The 19475-nt window shown below is 43.5% G+C and overlaps 1 long non-coding RNA gene across 8 annotated transcripts in view; it reads right to left on the bottom strand.

Moving 5' to 3' along the window:
• The window catches only part of LOC307185334, a 3778167-nt gene that overhangs the window by 3313474 nt on the left and 445218 nt on the right, over positions 1 to 19475 (bottom strand). Inside the window, exon 1 of one of the 8 annotated variants that reach the window (XR_013827995.1) lies at positions 9355 to 9433. The exons of the other annotated variants lie outside the window; for them this stretch is intronic. This is a non-coding gene — a long non-coding RNA (uncharacterized lncRNA). Of the gene's footprint in view, positions 1 to 9354; positions 9434 to 19475 lie in introns of those variants that run through there. 8 annotated transcript variants of the gene reach the window in all.

Genomic DNA, 19475 nt, shown 5'->3' with positions numbered 1-19475 from the left:
TATCAGTAATACACGGAATGTGAACTTGGCTACACAGGAACTGAATTACAGAACAGAACAGGGTCTCAAATTTAGAAAACCAACTTATGCTTGCTTAAGGGGAAAGGTGAGTTGGGGTGCTGCATAAAACCAGAGATTGAAATGAGCACAGATAAAGTTCCTTAAGCCAAATATGGAATAGACAAGAGCTACTCCTTGCTCAACGAAATGGACTCAACACCCCATATTAAACACCTAAGAATGTACCTGACTAGTAAGTATCTTAAAACCTATGGATTGCTATGTCTCCGAATGAGAATCAAGCATGTGTACAGGGACATAAACGCAGCAGTGATAGGATTGGAGAGGTTCGGTGAGCAAATGAAGACCCTTTGAAGTCATATTGCATGGTACCCATTACACGGGTCTCAACTCTCCAGGTTTAAGGTATTCTTCCTTCAGCTAAAACATTCATGTGGAACCTAGAGTATGATCAACCATGTGATCGGGAGACGTGTTCAAATATGTCTCAGTTTTCGTACCCTGGTACTCGGGTGCAACATTCCAGACACTTTACTAACCCTCTCCCGACTTGGAGAGTCAGTCCCTTTAACCTCCTGTTTGGCGCAGTTTGCAATTTCTGCGGAAGATGAACAGGAATAGCGAGAACCAATGAGAGACTAGCTGGAGGTGTCTGGACAGGTAAATTTAAGTCTCATATCCCACCAGGAAGAGGAATTAACCAAAGGCTCAGCGTGCCTTGCCGGAACCAGATTAGGGCCTGAAGCCATCCTGCAGTGTTGCGGTCAGCTGAAAAGAAAGCGAGTTGAAGAAAGGACCTCAGGGGCACTGTAATTCACAAACCTGCAGAGTTATAAATGACAGCTATCGTCCAAAAATATACTGAAGTAAGGCTGCCAAGAGGACTTGAAAGCGGGGCAGAATTGCAGGAAACCGATTTCAGGAGGTAGACTGGAATTGCATTGAAAGCATAGGAAAAGAGGCAGAACGTCCACAATGATGCACTTGGCCAAAAAGGGCATATGCGTTTTTTCCTGAATATATTCAGGAAAAAACGCATATGCCCTTTTTGGCCAACCAAGCAAGCTTGCAAAGGAAATCTGCACTACAATGAAGTCTCACTTCCCCCTAGTCAAAAGGGCCATCTAAAAAAGTGTAAAATCCAGAAAGGCAGGACAGGCCATGGAGAACTGGGAGCCTTGTTATGCTGATGGGTGGGATGTAAATTGACAACAGACACTCGGGAGAAGTGTATGGTGTTTCCTGAAACATCTAAAAAACAAAGCAACAGAGCCTAGGGCACTTCCACTTATGGTCCTATAGCTTAGGGAATTTAAAATCCAAAAGACACAGCCAACCCAAAGTTTGGGACACCTCTGTTTACAAGAACCTCGTTTACAGTACAAGTTCAACATTGCAGAAAGTGAAAAATGGATAAAGAAGTTGTGGTATTTATTACAAATCAATATCACTCAGCAATGAAATCTATGTCATCAGGCCCTTAGCAGCACAATGAGTGGATTCAGGTATGATGATTCTAACTGAAATATGTCACACAGAAAAGGAAACATCATAAGATATCTCTAATACACGGAATGTAAACTTGGCTACCCAGAAACTGAATTCTAAAACAGAACACTGTCTCAAATTTAGAAAATCAACTTATGCTTGCTTAAGGGTAAAGGAGAGTTGGGGGGGCTGCATAAAACCAGAGATTGAAATGAGCACAGATAAAGTTCCTTAAGCCAAATATGGAATAGACAAGAGCTACTCGTTGCTCAACGAAATGGACTCAACACCGCACATTAAACGCGTAAGAATGTAACTGACTAGTTAGTATCTTAAAACCTATGGATTGCTATGTCTCCAAAAGGGAATCAAGAATGTGTACACGGGCACAAATGCAGCAGTGATAGGATTGGAGAGGTTCGGTGAGCAAATGAAGACCCTTTGAAGTCATATTGCATGGTACCCATTCCACGGGTTTCAACTACCCAGGTTTAAGGTATTCTTCCTTCAGCTAAAACATGCATGTGGAACCTAGAGTATGATAAACCATGTGATCGGAGACGTGTTCAAATATGTCTCAGTTTTCGTACCCTGGTGCTCGGGTGCAACATTCCAGACGCTTTACTAACACTCTCCCAACTTGGAGAGTCAGTACCTTTAACCTCCTGTTTGGCCCAGTTTGCAATTTATGTGGAAGATGAACAGGAATAGCGAGAACCAATGAGAGACTAGCTGGAGGTGTCTGGACGGGCAAATTTAACTCTAAATTCCCACCAGGAAGAGGAATTAACCAAAGGCTCAGCGTGCCGTGCCGGAACCAGATTAGGGCCTGAAGCCATTCTGCGGTGTTGCGGCCAGGTCACAGGAAAGCGAGTTGAAGAAAGGAGCTCAGGGGCACTGTAATTCAGAAACCTGCAGAGTTATAAATGACAGCTATCGTCCAAAAATAGACTGAAGTAAGGCTGCCAAGAGGACTTGAAAGCGGGGCAGAATTGCAGGAAACCGATTTCAGGAGGTAGACTGGAATTGCATTTCAAGCATAGGAAAAGAGGCAGAACGTCCACAATGATGCACTTGGCCAAAAAGGGCGTATGCGTTTTTTCCTGAATATATTCAGGAAAAAACGCATACGCCCTTTTTGGCCAACCAAGCAAGCTTGCAAAGGAAATCTGCACTACAATGAAGTCTCACTTCCCCCTGGTCAAAAGGGCCATCTGAAAAAAGTGTAAAATCCAGAAAGGCAGGACAGGCCATGGAGAACTGGGAGCCTTGTTATGCTGATAGGCGGGATGTAAATTGCCAACAGACACTCGGGAGAAGTGTATGGTGTTTCCTGAAACATCTAAAAAACAAAGCAACAGAGCCTAGGGCACTTCCACTTATGGTCCTATAGCTTAGGGAAATTAAAATCAAAAAGACACAGCCACCCCAATGTTTGGAACGCCTCTGCTTACAAGAACCTCGTTTACAGTACAAGTTCAACATCGCAGAAAGTGAAAAATGGATAAAGAAGTTGTGGTATTTACTTACACAGCAATATCACTCAGCAATGAAATCTATGTCATCAGGCCCTTAGCAGCACAATGAGAGGATTCAGGTATGATGATTCTAACTGAAATAAGTCACACAGAAAAAGAAACATCATAAGATATCAGTAATACATGGAATGTAAACTAGGCTACACAGGAACTGAATTACAGAACAGAACAGGGTCTCAAATTTAGAAAACCAACTTATGCTTGCTTAAGGGGAAAGGTGAGTTGGGGTGCCGCATAAAACCAGAGATTGAAATGAGCACAGATAAGGTTCCTTAAGCCAAATATGGAATAGACAAGAGCTACTCCTTGCTCAACAAAAAGGACTCAACACCGCATATTAAACGCCTAAGAATGTACCTGACTAGTAAGTATCTTACAACCTATGGATTGCTATGTCTCCGAAAGAGAATCAAGCATGTGTACAGGGGCATAAACGCAGCAGTGATAGGATTGGAGAGGTTCGGTGAGCAAATGAAGACCCTTTGAAGTCATATTGCATGGTACCCATTACACGGGTCTCAACTCTCCAGGTGTAAGGTATTCTTCCTTCAGCTAAAACATGCATGTGGAACCCAGAGTATGATCAACCGTGTGAATGGGAGACGTGTTCAAATAAGTCCCAGTTTTCGTACCCTGGTACTCGGGTGCAACATTCCAGACGCTTTACTAACATTCTCCCGACTTGGAGAGTCAGTCCCTTTAAGCTCCTGTTTGCCCCAGTTTGCAATTTCTGCGGAAGATGAACAGGAATAGCGAGAACCAATGAGAGACTAGCTGGAGGTGTCTGGACGGGCAAATTTAACTCTCATTTCCAACCAGGAAGAGGAATTAACCGAAGGCTCAACGTGCCGTGCCGGAACCAGATTAGGGCCTGAAGCCATCCTGTGGTGTTGCGGCCAGCTCAAAAGAAAGCGAGTTGAAGAAAGTAGCTCAGGGGCACTGCAATTCACAAACCTGCAGAGTTATAAATGACAGCTATCGTCCAAAAATATACTGAAGTAAGGCTGCCAAGAGGACTTGAAAGCGGGGCAGAATTGCAGGAAACCGATTTCAGGAGGTAGACTGGAATTGCATTGAAAGCGTAGGAAAAGAGGCAGAACGTCCAGAATGATGCACTTGGCCAAAAAGGGCGTATGCGTTTTTTCCTGAATATATTCAGGAAAAAACGCATACGCCCTTTTTGGCCAACCAAGCAAACTTGCAAAGGAAATGTGCACTACAATGAAGTCTCACTTCCCCCCGGTCAAAAGGGCCATCTGAAAAAAGTGTAAAATCCAGAAAGGCAGGACAGGCCATGGAGAACTGGGAGCCTTGTTATGCTGATGTGCGGGATGTAAATTTCCAACAGACACTTGGGAGAAGTGTATGGTGTTTCCTGAAACATCTAAAACACAAAGCAACAGAGCCTAGGGCACTTCCACTTATGGTCCTATAGCTTAGGGAAATTAAAATCAAAAAGACACAGCCACCCTAAAGTTTGGGATGCCTCTGTTTACAAGAACCTCGTTTACCGTACAAGTTCAATATCACAGAAAGTGAAAAATGGATAAAGAAATTGTGGTACTTACGTACAATGCAGTTTCACTCAGCAATGAAATCTATGTCATCAGGCTCTTAGCAGCATAATGAGTGGATTCAGGTACGATGATTCTAACTGAAATAAGTCACACAGAAAAAGAAACATCATAAGATATCACTAGTACACGGAATGTAAACTTGGCTACACAAGAACTGAATTCCAAAACAGAACAGGGTCTCAAATTTAGAAAACCAACTTATGCTTGCTTAAGGGGAAAGGTGAGTTGGGGTGCTGCATAAAACCAGAGATTGAAATGAGCACAGATAAAGTTCCTTAAGCCAAATATGGAATAGACAAGAGCTACTCCTTGCTCAACGACATGGACACAACACCCCATATTAAATACCTAAGAATGTACCTGACTAGTAAGTATCTTAAAACCTATGAATTGCTATGTCTCCAAAAGAGAATCAAGCGTGTGTACAGGGGCATAAATGCAGCAGTGATAGGATAGGAGAGGTTCGGTGAGCAAATGAAGACCCTTTGAAGTCATCTTACATGGTACCCATTACACGGGTCTCAACTCTCCAGGTTTAAGGTATTCTTCCTTCAGCTAAAACATGCATGTGGAACCCAGAGTATGATCAACCGTGTGAACGGGAGACGTGTTCAAATATGTCTCAGTTTTCCTCCCCTGGTACTCGGGTGCAACATTTCAGACGCTTTACTCACACTCTCCCCACTTGGAGAGACAGCGCCTTTAACCTCCTGTTTGGCCCAGTTTGCAATTTCTGAGGAAGATGAACAGGAATAGGGAGAACCAATGAGAGACTAGCTGGAGGTGTCTGGACGGGCAAATTTAACTCTCATTTCCCACCAGGAAGAGGAAATAACCAAAGGCTCAGCGTGCCATGCCGGAACCTGATTAGGGCCTGAAGCCATCCTGCGGTGTTGCGCCCAGCTCAAAAGAAAGCGAGTTGAAGAAAGGAGCTCAGGGGCACTGTAATTCACAAACCTGCAGAGTTATAAATGACAGCTATCGTCCAAAAATATACTGAAGTAAGGCTGCCAAGAGGACTTGAAAGCGGGGCAGAATTGCAGGAAACCGATTTCAGGAGGTAGACTGGAATTGCATTGAAAGCGTAGGAAAAGAGGCAGAACGTCCAGAATGATGCACTTGGCCAAAAAGGGCGTATGCGTTTTTTCCTGAATATATTCAGGAAAAAACGCATACGCCCTTTTTGGCCAACCAAGCAAACTTGCAAAGGAAATCTGCACTACAATGAAGTCTCACTTCCCCCTGGTCAAAAGGGCCATCTGAAAAAAGTGTAAAATCCAGAAAGGCAGGACAGGCCATGGAGAACTGGGAGCCTTGTTATGCTGATGGGCGGGATGTAAATTGCCAACAGATACTCGGGAGAAGTGTATGGTGTTTCCTGAAACATCTAAAAAACAAAGCAACAGAGCCTAGGGCACTTCCACTTATGGTCCTATAGCTTAGGGAAATTAAAATCAAAAAGACACAGCCACCCCAAAGTTTGGAACGGCTCTGTTTAAAAGAACCTCGTTTACAATACAAGTTCAACATCGCAGAAAGTGAAAAATGGATAAAGAAGTTGTGGTATTTACTTACAAAGCAATATCACTCAGCAATGAAATCTATGTCATCAGGCCCGTAGCAGCACAATGAGTGGATTCAGGTGTGATGATTCTAACTGAAATAAGTCACACAGAAAAAGAAACATCATAAGATATCAGTAATACACGGAATGTAAACTTGGCTACACAGGAACTGAATTACAGAACAGAACAGGGTCTCAAATTTAGAAAACCAACTTATGCTTGCTTAAAGGTAAAGGTGAGTTGGGGTGCTGCATAAAAGCAGAGATTGAAATGAGCACAGATAAAGTTCCTTAAGCCAAATATGGAATAGACAAGAGGTATTCCTTGCTCAACGAAATGGACTCAACACCGCATATTAAACGCCTAAGAATGTACCTGACTAGTAAGTATCTTAAAACCTATGGATTGCTATGTCTCCGAAAGAGAATCAAGCATGTGTACAGGGGCAAAAACGCAGCAGTGATAGGATTGGAGAGGTTCAGTGAGCAAATGAAGACCCTTTGAAGTCATATTGCATGGTACCCATTCCACGGGTTTCAACTACCCAGGTTTAAGGTATTCTTCCTTCAGCTAAAACATGCATGTGGAACCTAGAGTATGATCAACCATGTGATCGGGAGACGTGTTCAAATATGTCTCAGTTTTCGTACCCTGGTACTCGGGTGCAACATTCCAGACGCTTTACTAACACTCTCCCGACTTGGAGAGTCAGTCCCTTTAACCCCCTTTTGGCCCAGTTTGCAATTTCTGCGGAAGATGAACAGGAATAGCGAGAACCTATGAGAGACTAGCTGGAGGTGACTGGACGGGCAAATTTAACTCTCATTTCCCACCAGGAAGAGGAATTAAGCAAAGGCTCAGCGTGCCGTGCCGGAACCAGATTAGGGCCTGTAGCCATCCTGCGGTGTTGCGGCCAGCTCAAAAGAAAGCGAGTTGAAGAAAGGAGCTCAGGGGCACTGTAATTCACAAACCTGCAGAGTTATAAATGACAGCTATCGTCCAAAAATAGACTGAAGTAAGGCTGCCAAGAGGACTTCAAAGCGGGGCAGAATTGCAGGAAACCGATTTCAGGAGGTAGACTGGAATTGCATTGAAAGCATAGGAAAAGAGGCAGAACGTCCACAATGATGCACTTGGCCAAAAAGGGCGTATGCGTTTTTTCCTGAATATATTCAGGAAAAAACGCATACGCCCTTTTTGGCCAACCAAGCAAGCTTGCAAAGGAAATCTGCACTACAATGAAGTTTCACTTCCCCTCTCTCAAAAGGGCCATCTGAAAAAAGTGTAAAATCCAGAAAGGCAGGACAGGCCATGGAGAACTGGGAGCCTTGTTATGCTGATGGGCGGGATGTAAATTGCCAACAGACACTCGGGAGAAGTGTATGGTGTTTCCTGAAACATCTAAAAAACAAAGCAACAGAGCCTAGTGCACTTCCACTTATGGTCCTATAGATTAGGGAAATTAAAATAAAAAAGACACAGCCACCCCAAAGTTTGGAACGCCTCTGTTTACAAGAACCTCGTTTACCGTACAAGTTCAATATCACAGAAAGTGAAAAATGGATAAAGAACTTGTAGTACTTACGTACAATGCAGTATCACTCAGCAATGAAATCTATGTCATCAGGCCCGTAGCAGCATAATGAGTGGATTCAGGTACGATGATTCTAACTGAAATAATTCACACAGAAAAAGAAACATCATAAGGTATCACTAATACAGGGAATGAAAACTTGGCTACACAGGAACTGAATTACAGAACAGAACAGGGTCTCAAATTTAGAAAACCAACTTATGCTTGCTTAAGGGGAAAGGTGAGTTGGGGTGCTGCATAAAACCAGAGATTGAAATGAGCACAGATAAATTTCCTTAAGCCAAATATGGGATAGACAAGAGCTACTCCTTGCTCAACGAAATGGACTCAACACCCCATATTAAACGCCTAAGAATGTACCTGACTAGTAAGTATCTTAAAACCTATGGATTGCTATGTCTCCAAAACAGAATCAAGCGTGTGTACAGGGGCATAAACGCAGCAGTGATAGGATTGGAGAGGTTCGGTGAGCAAATGAAGACCCTATGAAGTCATATTGCATGGTACCCATTACACGGGTCTCAACTCTCAAGGTTTAAGGTATTCTTCCTTCAGCTAAAACATGCATGTGGAACCCAGAGTATGATCAACCGTGTGAACGGGAGACGTGTTCAAATATGTCTCAGTTTTCCTCCCCTGGTACTCGGGTGCAACATTCCAGACGCTTTACTAACACTCTCCCCACTTGGAGAGTCAGCGCCTTTAACATCCTGTATGGCCCAGTTTGCAATTTCTGCGGAAGATGAACAGGAATAGGGAGAACCAATGAGAGACTAGCTGGAGGTGTCTGGACGGGCAAATTTAAGTCTCATTTCCCACCAGGAAGAGGAAATAACCAAAGGCTCAGCGTGCCGTGCCGGAACCAGATTAGGGCCTGAAGCCATCCTGCGGTGTTGCTGTCAGCTCAAAAGAAAGCGAGTTGAAGAAAGGAGCTCAGGGGCACTGTAATTCACAAACCTGCAGAGTTATAAATGACAGCTATCGTCCAAAAATATACTGAAGTAAGGCTGCCAAGAGGACTTGAAAGCGGGGCAGAATTGCACGAAACCGATTTCAGGAGGTAGACTGGAATTGCATTGAAAGCACAGGAAAAGAGGCAGAACGTCCACAATGATGCACTTGGCCAAAAAGGGCGTATGCGTTTTTTCCTGAATATATTCAGGAAAAAACGCATACGCCCTTTTTGGTCAACCAAGCAAGCTTGCAAAAGAAATCTGCACTACAATGAAGTCTCACTTCCCCCCGGTCAAAAGGGCCATCTGAAAAAAGTGTAAAATCCAGAAAGGCAGGACAGGCCATGGAGAACTGGGAGCCTTGTTATGCTGATGGGCGGGATGTAAATTGCCAACAGACACTCCGGAGAAGTGTATGGTGTTTCCTGAAACATCTAAAAAACAAAGCAACAGAGCCTAGGGCACTTCCACTTATGGTCCTATAGCTTAGGGAAATTAAAATCAAAAAGACACAGCCACCCCAAAGTTTCGAACGGCTCTGTTTACAAGAACCTCGTTTACAGTACAAGTTCAACATCGCAGAAAGTGAAAAATGGATAAAGAAATTGTGGTATTTACTTACAAAGCAATATAACTCAGCAATGAAATCTGTGTCATCAGGCCCTTAGCAGCACAATGAGTGGATTCAGGTATGATGATTCTAACTGAAATAAGTCACACAGAAAAAGAAACATCATAAGATATCAGTAATACACGGAACGGAAACTTGGCTACACAGGAACTGAATTACAGAACAGAACAGGGTCTCAAATTTAGAAAACCAACTTATGCTTGCTTAAGGGGAAAGGTGAGTTGGGGTGCTGCATAAAACCAGAGATTGAAATGAGCACAGATAAAGTTCCTTAAGTCAAATATGGAATAGACAAGAGCTACTCCTTGCTCAACGAAATGGACTCAACACCGCATATTAAACGCCTAAGAATGCACCTGACTAGTAAGTATCTTAAAACCTATGGATTGCTATGTCTCCGAAAGAGAATCAAGCATGTGTACAGGGGCCTAAACGCAGCAGTGATAGGATTGGAGAGGTTCGGTGAGCAAATGAAGACCCTTTGAAGTCATATTGCATGGTACCCATTACACGGGTCTTAACTCTCCAGGTTTAAGGTATTCTTCCTTCAGCTAAAACATGCATGTGGAACCCAGAGTATGATCAACCATGTGAACGGGAGACGTGTTCAAATATGTCTCAGTTTTCCCCCCCTGGTACTCGGGTGCAACATTCCAGACGCTTTACTAACACTCTCCCGACCTGGAGAGTCAGTCCCTTTAACCTCCTGTTTGGCCCAGTTTGCAATTTCTGCGGAAGATGAACAGGAATAGCGAGAACCAATGAGAGGCTAGCTGGAGGTGTCTGGACGGGCAAATTTAACTCTCATTTCCCACCAGGAAGAGGAATTAACCAAAGGCTCAGCATGCCGTGCCGGAACCAGATTAGGGCCTGAAGCCATCCTGCGGTGTTGCGGCCAGGTCACAAGAAAGCGAGTTGAAGAAAGGAGCTCAGGGGCACTGTAATTCACAAACCTGCAGAGTTATAAATGACAGCTATCATCCAAAAATAGACTGAAGTAAGGCTACCAAGAGGACTTGAAAGCGGGGCAGAATTGCAGGAAACCGATTTCAGGAGGTAGACTGGAATTGCATTGAAAGCATAGGAAAAGAGGCAGAACATCCACAATGATGCACTTGGCCAAAAAGGGCGTATGCGTTTTTTCCTGAATATATTCAGGAAAAAACGCATACGCACTTTTTGGCCAACCAAGCAAGCTTGCAAAGGAAATCTGCACTACAATGAAGTCTCACTTCCCCCCGGTCAAAAGGGCCATCTGAAAAAAGTGTAAAATCCAGAAAGGCAGGACAGGCCATGGAGAACTGGGAGCCTTGTTATGCTGATGGGCGGGATGTAAATTGCCAACAGAAACTTGGGAGAAGTGTATGGTGTTTCCTGAAACATCTAAAAAACAAAGCAACAGAGCCTAGGGCACTTCCACTTATGGTCCTATAGCTTAGGGAAATTAAAATCAAAAAGACACAGTCACCCCAAAGTTTGGAACGGCTCTGTTTACAAGAACCTCGTTTACAGTACAAGTTCAACATCGCAGAAAGTGAAAAATGGATAAAGAAGTTGTGGTATTCACTTACAAAGCAATATCACTCAGCAATGAAATCTATGTCATCAGGCCCTTAGCAGCACAATGAGTGGATTCAGGTATGATGATTCTAACTGAAATAAGTCACACAGAAAAAGAAACATCATAAGATATCAGTAATACACGGAATGGAAACTTGGCTACACAGGAACTGAATTACAGAACAGAACAGGGTCTCAAATTTAGAAAACCAACTTATGCTTGCTTAAGGGGAAAGGTGAGTTGGGGTGCTCCATAAAACCAGAGATTGAAATGAGCACAGATAAAGTTCCTTAAGCCAAATATGGAATAGACAAGAGCTACTCCTTGCTCAACGAAATGGACTCAACACCACATATTAAACGCCTAAGAATGCCCCTGACTAGTAAGTATCTTAAAACCTATGGATTGCTATGTCTCCAAAAGCGAATCAAGCATGTGTACAGGGGCATAAACGCAGCAGTGATAGGATTGGAGAGGTTCAGTGAGCAAATGAAGACCCTTTGAAGTCATATTGCATGGTACCCATTCCACAGGTTTCAACTACCCAGGTTTAAGGTATTCTTCCTTCAGCTAAAACATGCATGTGGAACCTAGAGTATGATCAACCATGTGATCGGGAGACGTATTCAAATATGTCTCAGTTTTCCTCCCCTGGTACTCGGGTTCAACATTCCAGACGCTTTACTAACACTCTCCCCACTTAGAGAGTCAGCGCCTTTAACCTCCTTTTTGGCCCAGTTTGCAATTTCTGCGGAAGATGAACAGGAATAGCGAGAACCAATGAGAGACTAGCTGGAGGTGTCTGGACGGGCAAATTTAACTCTCATTTCCCACCAGGAAGAGGAATTAACCAAAGGCTCAGCATGCCGGGCCGGAACCAGATTAGGGCCTGAAGCCATCCTGCGGTGTTGCGGCCAGCTCAAAAGAAAGCGAGTTGAAGAAAGGAGCTCAGGGGCACTGTAATTCACAAACCTGCAGAGTTATAAATGACAGCTATCGTCCAAAAATAGACTGAAGTAAGGCTGCCAAGAGGACTTCAAAGCGGGGCAGAATTGCAGGAAACCGATTTCAGGAGGTAGACTGGAATTGCATTGAAAGCATAGGAAAAGAGGCAGAACGTCCACAATGATGCACTTGGCCAAAAAGGGCGTATGCGTTTTTTCCTGAATATATTCAGGAAAAAACGCATACGCACTTTTTGGCCAACCAAGCAAGCTTGCAAAGGAAATCTGCACTACAATGAAGTCTCACTTCCCCCCGGTCAAAAGGGCCATCTGAAAAAAGTGTAAAATCCAGAAAGGCAGGACAGGCCATGGAGAACTGGGAGCCTTGTTATGCTGATGGGCGGGATGTAAATTGCCAACAACCACTCGGGAGAAGTGTATGGTGTTTCCTGAAACATCTAAAAAACAAAGCAACAGAACCTAGGGCACTTCCACTTATGGTCCTATAGCTTAGGGAAATTAAAATCAAAAAGACACAGCCACCCCAAAGTTTGGAACGGCTCTGTTTACAAGAACCTCGTTTACAGTACAAGTTCAACATCGCAGAAAGTGAAAAATGGATAAAGAAGTTGTGGTATTTACTTACAAAGCAATATCACTCAGCAATGAAATCTGTGTCATCAGGCCCTTAGCAGCACAATGAGTGGATTCAGGTATGATGATTCTAACTGAAATAAGTCACACAGAAAAAGAAACATCATAAGATATCAGTAATACACGGAATGGAAACTTGGCTACACAGGAACTGAATTACAGAACAGAACAGGGTCTCAAATTTAGAAAACCAACTTATGCTTGCTTAAGGGGAAAGGTGAGTTGGGGTGCTGCATAAAACCAGAGATTGAAATGAGCACAGATAAAGTTCCTTAAGCCAAATATGGAATAGACAAGAGCTACTCCTTGCTCAATGAAATGGACTCAACACCGCATATTAAACGCATAAGAATGTACCTGACTAGTAAGTATCTTAAAACCTGTGGATTGCTATGTCTCCGAAAGAGAATCAAGCATGTGTACAGGGGCATAAACGTAGCAGTGATAGGATTGGAGAGGTTCGGTGAGCAAATGAAGACCCTTTGAAGTCATATTGCATGGTACCCATTACACGGGTCTTAACTCTCCAGGTTTAAGGTATTCTTCCTTCAGCTAAAACATGCATGTGGAACCCAGAGTATGATCAACCATGTGAACGGGAGACGTGTTCAAATATGTCTCAGTTTTCCCCCCCTGGTACTCGGGTGCAACATTCCAGACGCTTTACTAACACTCTCCCGACCTGGAGAGTCAGTCCCTTTAACCTCCTGTTTGGCCCAGTTTGCAATTTCTGCGGAAGATGAACAGGAATAGCGAGAACCAATGAGAGGCTAGCTGGAGGTGTCTGGACGGGCAAATTTAACTCTCATTTCCCACCAGGAAGAGGAATTAACCAAAGGCTCAGCGTGCCGTGCCGGAACCAGATTAGGGCCTGAAGCCATCCTGCGGTGTTGCGGCCAGGTCACAAGAAAGCGAGTTGAAGAAAGGAGCTCAGGGGCACTGTAATTCACAAACCTGCAGAGTTATAAATGACAGCTATCATCCAAAAATAGACTGAAGTAAGGCTGCCAAGAGGACTTGAAAGCGGGGCAGAATTGCAGGAAACCGATTTCAGGAGGTAGACTGGAATTGCATTGAAAGCATAGGAAAAGAGGCAGAACATCCACAATGATGCACTTGGCCAAAAAGGGCGTATGCGTTTTTTCCTGAATATATTCAGGAAAAAACGCATACGCACTTTTTGGCCAACCAAGCAAGCTTGCAAAGGAAATCTGCACTACAATGAAGTCTCACTTCCCCCCGGTCAAAAGGGCCATCTGAAAAAAGTGTAAAATCCAGAAAGGCAGGACAGGCCATGGAGAACTGGGAGCCTTGTTATGCTGATGGGCGGGATGTAAATTGCCAACAGAAACTTGGGAGAAGTGTATGGTGTTTCCTGAAACATCTAAAAAACAAAGCAACAGAACCTAGGGCACTTCCACTTATGGTCCTATAGCTTAGGGAAATTAAAATCAAAAAGACACAGTCACCCCAAAGTTTGGAACGGCTCTGTTTACAAGAACCTCGTTTACAGTACAAGTTCAACATCGCAGAAAGTGAAAAATGGATAAAGAAGTTGTGGTATTCACTTACAAAGCAATATCACTCAGCAATGAAATCTATGTCATCAGGCCCTTAGCAGCACAATGAGTGGATTCAGGTATGATGATTCTAACTGAAATAAGTCACACAGAAAAAGAAACATCATAAGATATCAGTAATACACGGAATGGAAACTTGGCTACACAGGAACTGAATTACAGAACAGAACAGGGTCTCAAATTTAGAAAACCAACTTATGCTTGCTTAAGGGGAAAGGTGAGTTGGGGTGCTGCATAAAACCAGAGATTGAAATGAGCACAGATAAAGTTCCTTAAGCCAAATATGGAATAGACAAGAGCTACTCCTTGCTCAACGAAATGGACTCAACACCACATATTAAACGCCTAAGAATGCACCTGACTAGTAAGTATCTTAAAACCTATGGATTGCTATGTCTCCAAAAGCGAATCAAGCATGTGTACAGGGGCATAAACGCAGCAGTGATAGGATTGGAGAGGTTCAGTGAGCAAATGAAGACCCTTTGAAGTCATATTGCATGGTACCCATTCCACAGGTTTCAACTACCCAGGTTTAAGGTATTCTTCCTTCAGCTAAAACATGCATGTGGAACCTAGAGTATGATCAACCATGTGATCGGGAGACGTATTCAAATATGTCTCAGTTTTCCTCCCCTGGTACTCGGGTTCAACATTCCAGACGCTTTACTAACACTCTCCACACTTAGAGAGTCAGCGCCTTTAACCTCCTTTTTGGCCCAGTTTGCAATTTCTGCGGAAGATGAACAGGAATAGCGAGAACCAATTAGAGGCTAGCTGGAGGTTTCTGGACGGGCAAATTTAACTCTCATTTCCCACCAGGAAGAGGAATTAACCAAAGGCTCAGCATGCCGGGCCGGAACCAGATTAGGGCCTGAAGCCATCCTGCGGTGTTGCGGCCAGCTCAAAAGAAAGCGAGTTGAAGAAAGGAGCTCAGGGGCACTGTAATTCACAAACCTGCAGAGTTATAAATGACAGCTATCGTCCAAAAATAGACTGAAGTAAGGCTGCCAAGAGGACTTCAAAGCGGGGCAGAATTGCAGGAAACCGATTTCAGGAGGTAGACTGGAATTGCATTGAAAGCATAGGAAAAGAGGCAGAACGTCCACAATGATGCACTTGGCCAAAAAGGGCGTATGCGTTTTTTCCTGAATATATTCAGGAAAAAACGCATACGCCCCTTTTGGCCAACCAAGCAAGCTTGCAAAGGAAATCTGCACTACAATGAAGTCTCACTTCCCCCCGGTCAAAAGGGCCATCTGAAAAAAGTGTAAAATCCAGAAAGGCAACAGGCCATTGAGAACTGGGAGCCTTGTTATGCTGATGGGCGGGATGTAAATTGCCAACAGACACTTGGGAGAAGTGTATGGTGTTTCCTGAAACATCTAAAAAACAAAGCAACAGAGCCTAGGGCACTTCCACTTATGGTCCTATAGCTTAGGGAAATTAAAATCAAAAAGACACAGCCACCCCAAAGTTTGGAACGGCTCTGTTTACAAGTACCTCGTTTACAGTACAAGTTCAACATCGCAGAAAGTGAAAAATGGATAAAGAAGTTGTGGTATTTACTTACAAAGCAATATCACTCAGCAATGAAATCTATGTCATCAGGCCCTTAGCAGCACAATGAGTGGATTCAGGTATGATGATTCTAACTGAAATAAGTCACACAGAAAAAGAAACATCATAAGATATCAGTAATACACGGAATGTAAACTTGGCTACACAGGAACTGAATTACAGAACAGAACAGGGTCTCAAATTTAGAAAACCAACTTATGCTTGCTTAAGGGTAAAGGTGAGTTGGGGTGCTGCATAAAACCAGAGATTGAAATGAGCACAGATAAAGTTCCTTAAGCCAAATATGGAATAGACAAGAGCTACTCCTTGCTCAACAAAATGGACTCAACACCGCATATTAAACGCCTAAGAATGCACCTGACTAGTAAGTATCTTAAAACCTATGGATTGCTATGTCTCCGAAAGAGAATCAAGCATGTGTACAGGGGCATAAACGCAGCAGTGATAGGATTGGAGAGGTTCGGTGAGCAAATGAAGACCCTTTGAAGTCATATTGCATGGTACCCATTCCACGGGTTTCAACTACCCAGGTTTAAGGTATTCTTCCTTCAGCTAAAACATGTATGTGGAACCTAGAGTATGATCAACCATGTGATCGGGAGACGTATTCAAATATGTCTCAGTTTTCCTCCCCTGGTACTCGGGTTCAACATTCCAGACGCTTTACTAACACTCTCCCCACTTAGAGAGTCAGCGCCTTTAACCTCCTTTTTGGCCCAGTTTGCAATTTCTGCGGAAGATGAACAGGAATAGTGAGAACCGATTAGAGGCTAGCTGGAGGTGTCTGGACGGGCAAATTTAACTCTCATTTCCCACCAGGAAGTGGAAATAACCAAAGGCTCAGTGTGCCGTGCCGGAACCAGATTAGGGCCTGAAGACATCCTGCGGTGCTGCGGCCAGCTCAAAAGAAAGCGAGTTGAAGAAAGGAGCTCAGGGGCACTGTAATTCACAAACCTGCAGAGTTATAAATGACAGCTATCGTCCAAAAATATACTGAAGAAAGGCTGCCAAGAGGACTTGAAAGCGGGGCAGAATTGCAGGAAACCGATTTCAGGAGGTAGACTGGAATTGCATTGAAAGCATAGGAAAAGAGGCAGAACGTCCACAATGATGCACTTGGCCAAAAAGGGCGTATGCGTTTTTTCCTGAATATATTCAGGAAAAAACGCATACGCCCTTTTTGGCCAACCAAGCAAGCTTGCAAAGGAAATCTGCACTACAATGAAGTCTCACTTCCCCCCGGTCAAAAGGGCCATCTGAAAAAAGTGTAAAATCCAGAAAGGCAGAACTGGCCATGGAGAACTGGGAGCCTTGTTATGCTGATGGGCGGGATGTAAATTGCCAACAGACACTCGGGAGAAGTGTATGGTGTTTCCTGAAATATCTAAAAAACAAAGCAACAGAACCTAGGGCCCTTCCACTTATGGTCCTATAGCTTAGGGAAATTAAAATCAAAAACCCACAGCCACCCCAAAGTTTCGAATGGCTCTGTTTACAAGAACCTCGTTTACAGTACAAGTTCAACATCGCAGAAAGTGAAAAATGGATAAAGAAATTGTGGTATTTACTTACAAAGCAATATCACTCAGCAATGAAATCTGTGTCATCAGGCCCTTAGCAGCACAATGAGTGGATTCAGGTATGATGATTCTAACTGAAATAAGTCACACAGAAAAAGAAACATCATAAGATATCAGTAATACACGGAATGGAAACTTGGCTACACAGGAACTGAATTACAGAACAGAACAGGGTCTCAAATTTAGAAAACCAACTTATGCTTGCTTAAGGGGAAAGGTGAGTTGGGGTGCTGCATAAAACCAGAGATTGAAATGAGCACAGATAAAGTTCCTTAAGTCAAATATGGAATAGACAAGAGCTACTCCTTGCTCAACGAAAGGACTCAACACCGCATATTAAACGCCTAAGAATGTACCTGACTAGTAAGTATCTTAAAACCTGTGGATTGCTATGTCTCCGAAAGAGAATCAAGCATGTGTACAGGGGCATAAACGCAGCAGTGATAGTATTGGAGAGGTTCAGTGAGCAAATGAAGACCCTTTGAAGTCATATTGCATGGTACCCATTCCACGGGTCTCAACTCTCCAGGTTAAAGGTATTCTTCCTTCAGCTAAAACATGCATGTGGAACCCAGAGTATGATCAACCATGTGAACGGGAGACGTGTTCAAATATGTCTCAGTTTTCCTCCCCTGGTACTCGGGTGCAACATTCCAGACACTTTACTAACACTCTCCCGACTTGGAGAGTCAGTCCCTTTAACCTCCTGTTTGGCCCAGTTTGCAATTTCTGCGGAAGATGAACAGGAATAGCGAGAACCAATGAGAGGCTAGCTGGAGGTGTCTGGACGGGCAAATTTAACTCTCATTTCCCACCAGGAAGAGGAATTAACCAAAGGCTCAGCATGCCGGGCCGGAACCAGATTAGGGCCTGAAGCCATCCTGCAGTGTTGCGGCCAGCTCAAAAGAAAGCGAGTTGAAGAAAGGAGCTTAGGGGCACTGTAATTCACAAACCTGCAGAGTTATAAATGACAGCTATCGTCCAAAAATAGACTGAAGTAAGGCTGCCAAGAGGACTTGAAAGCGGGGCAGAATTGCAGGAAACCGATTTCAGGAGGTAGACTGGAATTGCATTGAAAGCATAGGAAAAGAGGTAGAACGTCCACAATGATGCACTTGGCCAAAAAGGGCATATGCGTTTTTTCCTGAATATATTCAGGAAAAAACGCATACGCCCTTTTTGGCCAACCAAGCAAGCTTGCAAAGGAAATCTGCACTACAATGAAGTCTCACTTCCCCCCGGTCAAAAGGGCCATCTGAAAAAAGTGTAAAATCCAGAAAGGCAGGACAGGCCATGGAGAACTGGGAGCCTAGTTATGCTGATGGGCGGGATGTAAATTGCCAACAGACACTCGGGAGAAGTGTATGGTGTTTCCTGAAACATCTAAAAAACAAAGCAACAGAGCCTAGGGCACTTCCACTTATGGTCCTATAGCTTAGGGAAATTAAAATCAAAAAGACACAGCCACCCCAAAGTTTGGAACGGCTCTGTTTACAAGAACCTCGTTTACAGTACAAGTTCAACATCGCAGAAAGTGAAAAATGGATAAAGAAGTTGTGGTATTCACTTACAAAGCAATATCACTCAGCAATGAAATCTATGTCATCAGGCCCTTAGCAGCACAATGAGTGGATTCAGGTATGATGATTCTAACTGAAATAAGTCACACAGAAAAAGAAACATCATAAGATATCAGTAATACACGGAATGGAAACTTGGCTACACAGGAACTGAATTACAGAACAGAATAGGGTCTCAAATTTAGAAAACCAACTTATGCTTGCTTAAGGGTAAAGGTGAGTTGGGGTGCTGCATAAAACCAGAGATTGAAATGAGCACAGATAAAGTTCCTTAAGCCAAATATGGAATAGACAAGAGCTACTCCTTGCTCAATGAAATGGACTCAACACCGCATATTAAACGCATAAGAATGTACCTGACTAGTAAGTATCTTAAAACCTGTGGATTGCTATGTCTCCGAAAGAGAATCAAGCATGTGTACAGGGGCATAAACGTAGCAGTGATAAGATTTGAGAGGTTCGGTGAGCAAATGAAGACCCTTTGAAGTCATATTGCATGGTACCCATTAAACGGGTTTCAACTACCCAGGTTTAAGGTATTCTTCCTTCAGCTAAAACATGCATGTGGAACCCAGAGTATGATCAACCATGTGAACGGGAGACGTGTTCAAATATGTCTCAGTTTTCCCCC

This window comes from Stenella coeruleoalba (assembly GCF_951394435.1).
Source record: "Stenella coeruleoalba genome assembly, chromosome: 4".
Lineage (NCBI taxonomy): Eukaryota > Metazoa > Chordata > Mammalia > Artiodactyla > Delphinidae > Stenella > Stenella coeruleoalba.
This window is presented reverse-complemented; position numbering and strand designations above follow the sequence as displayed.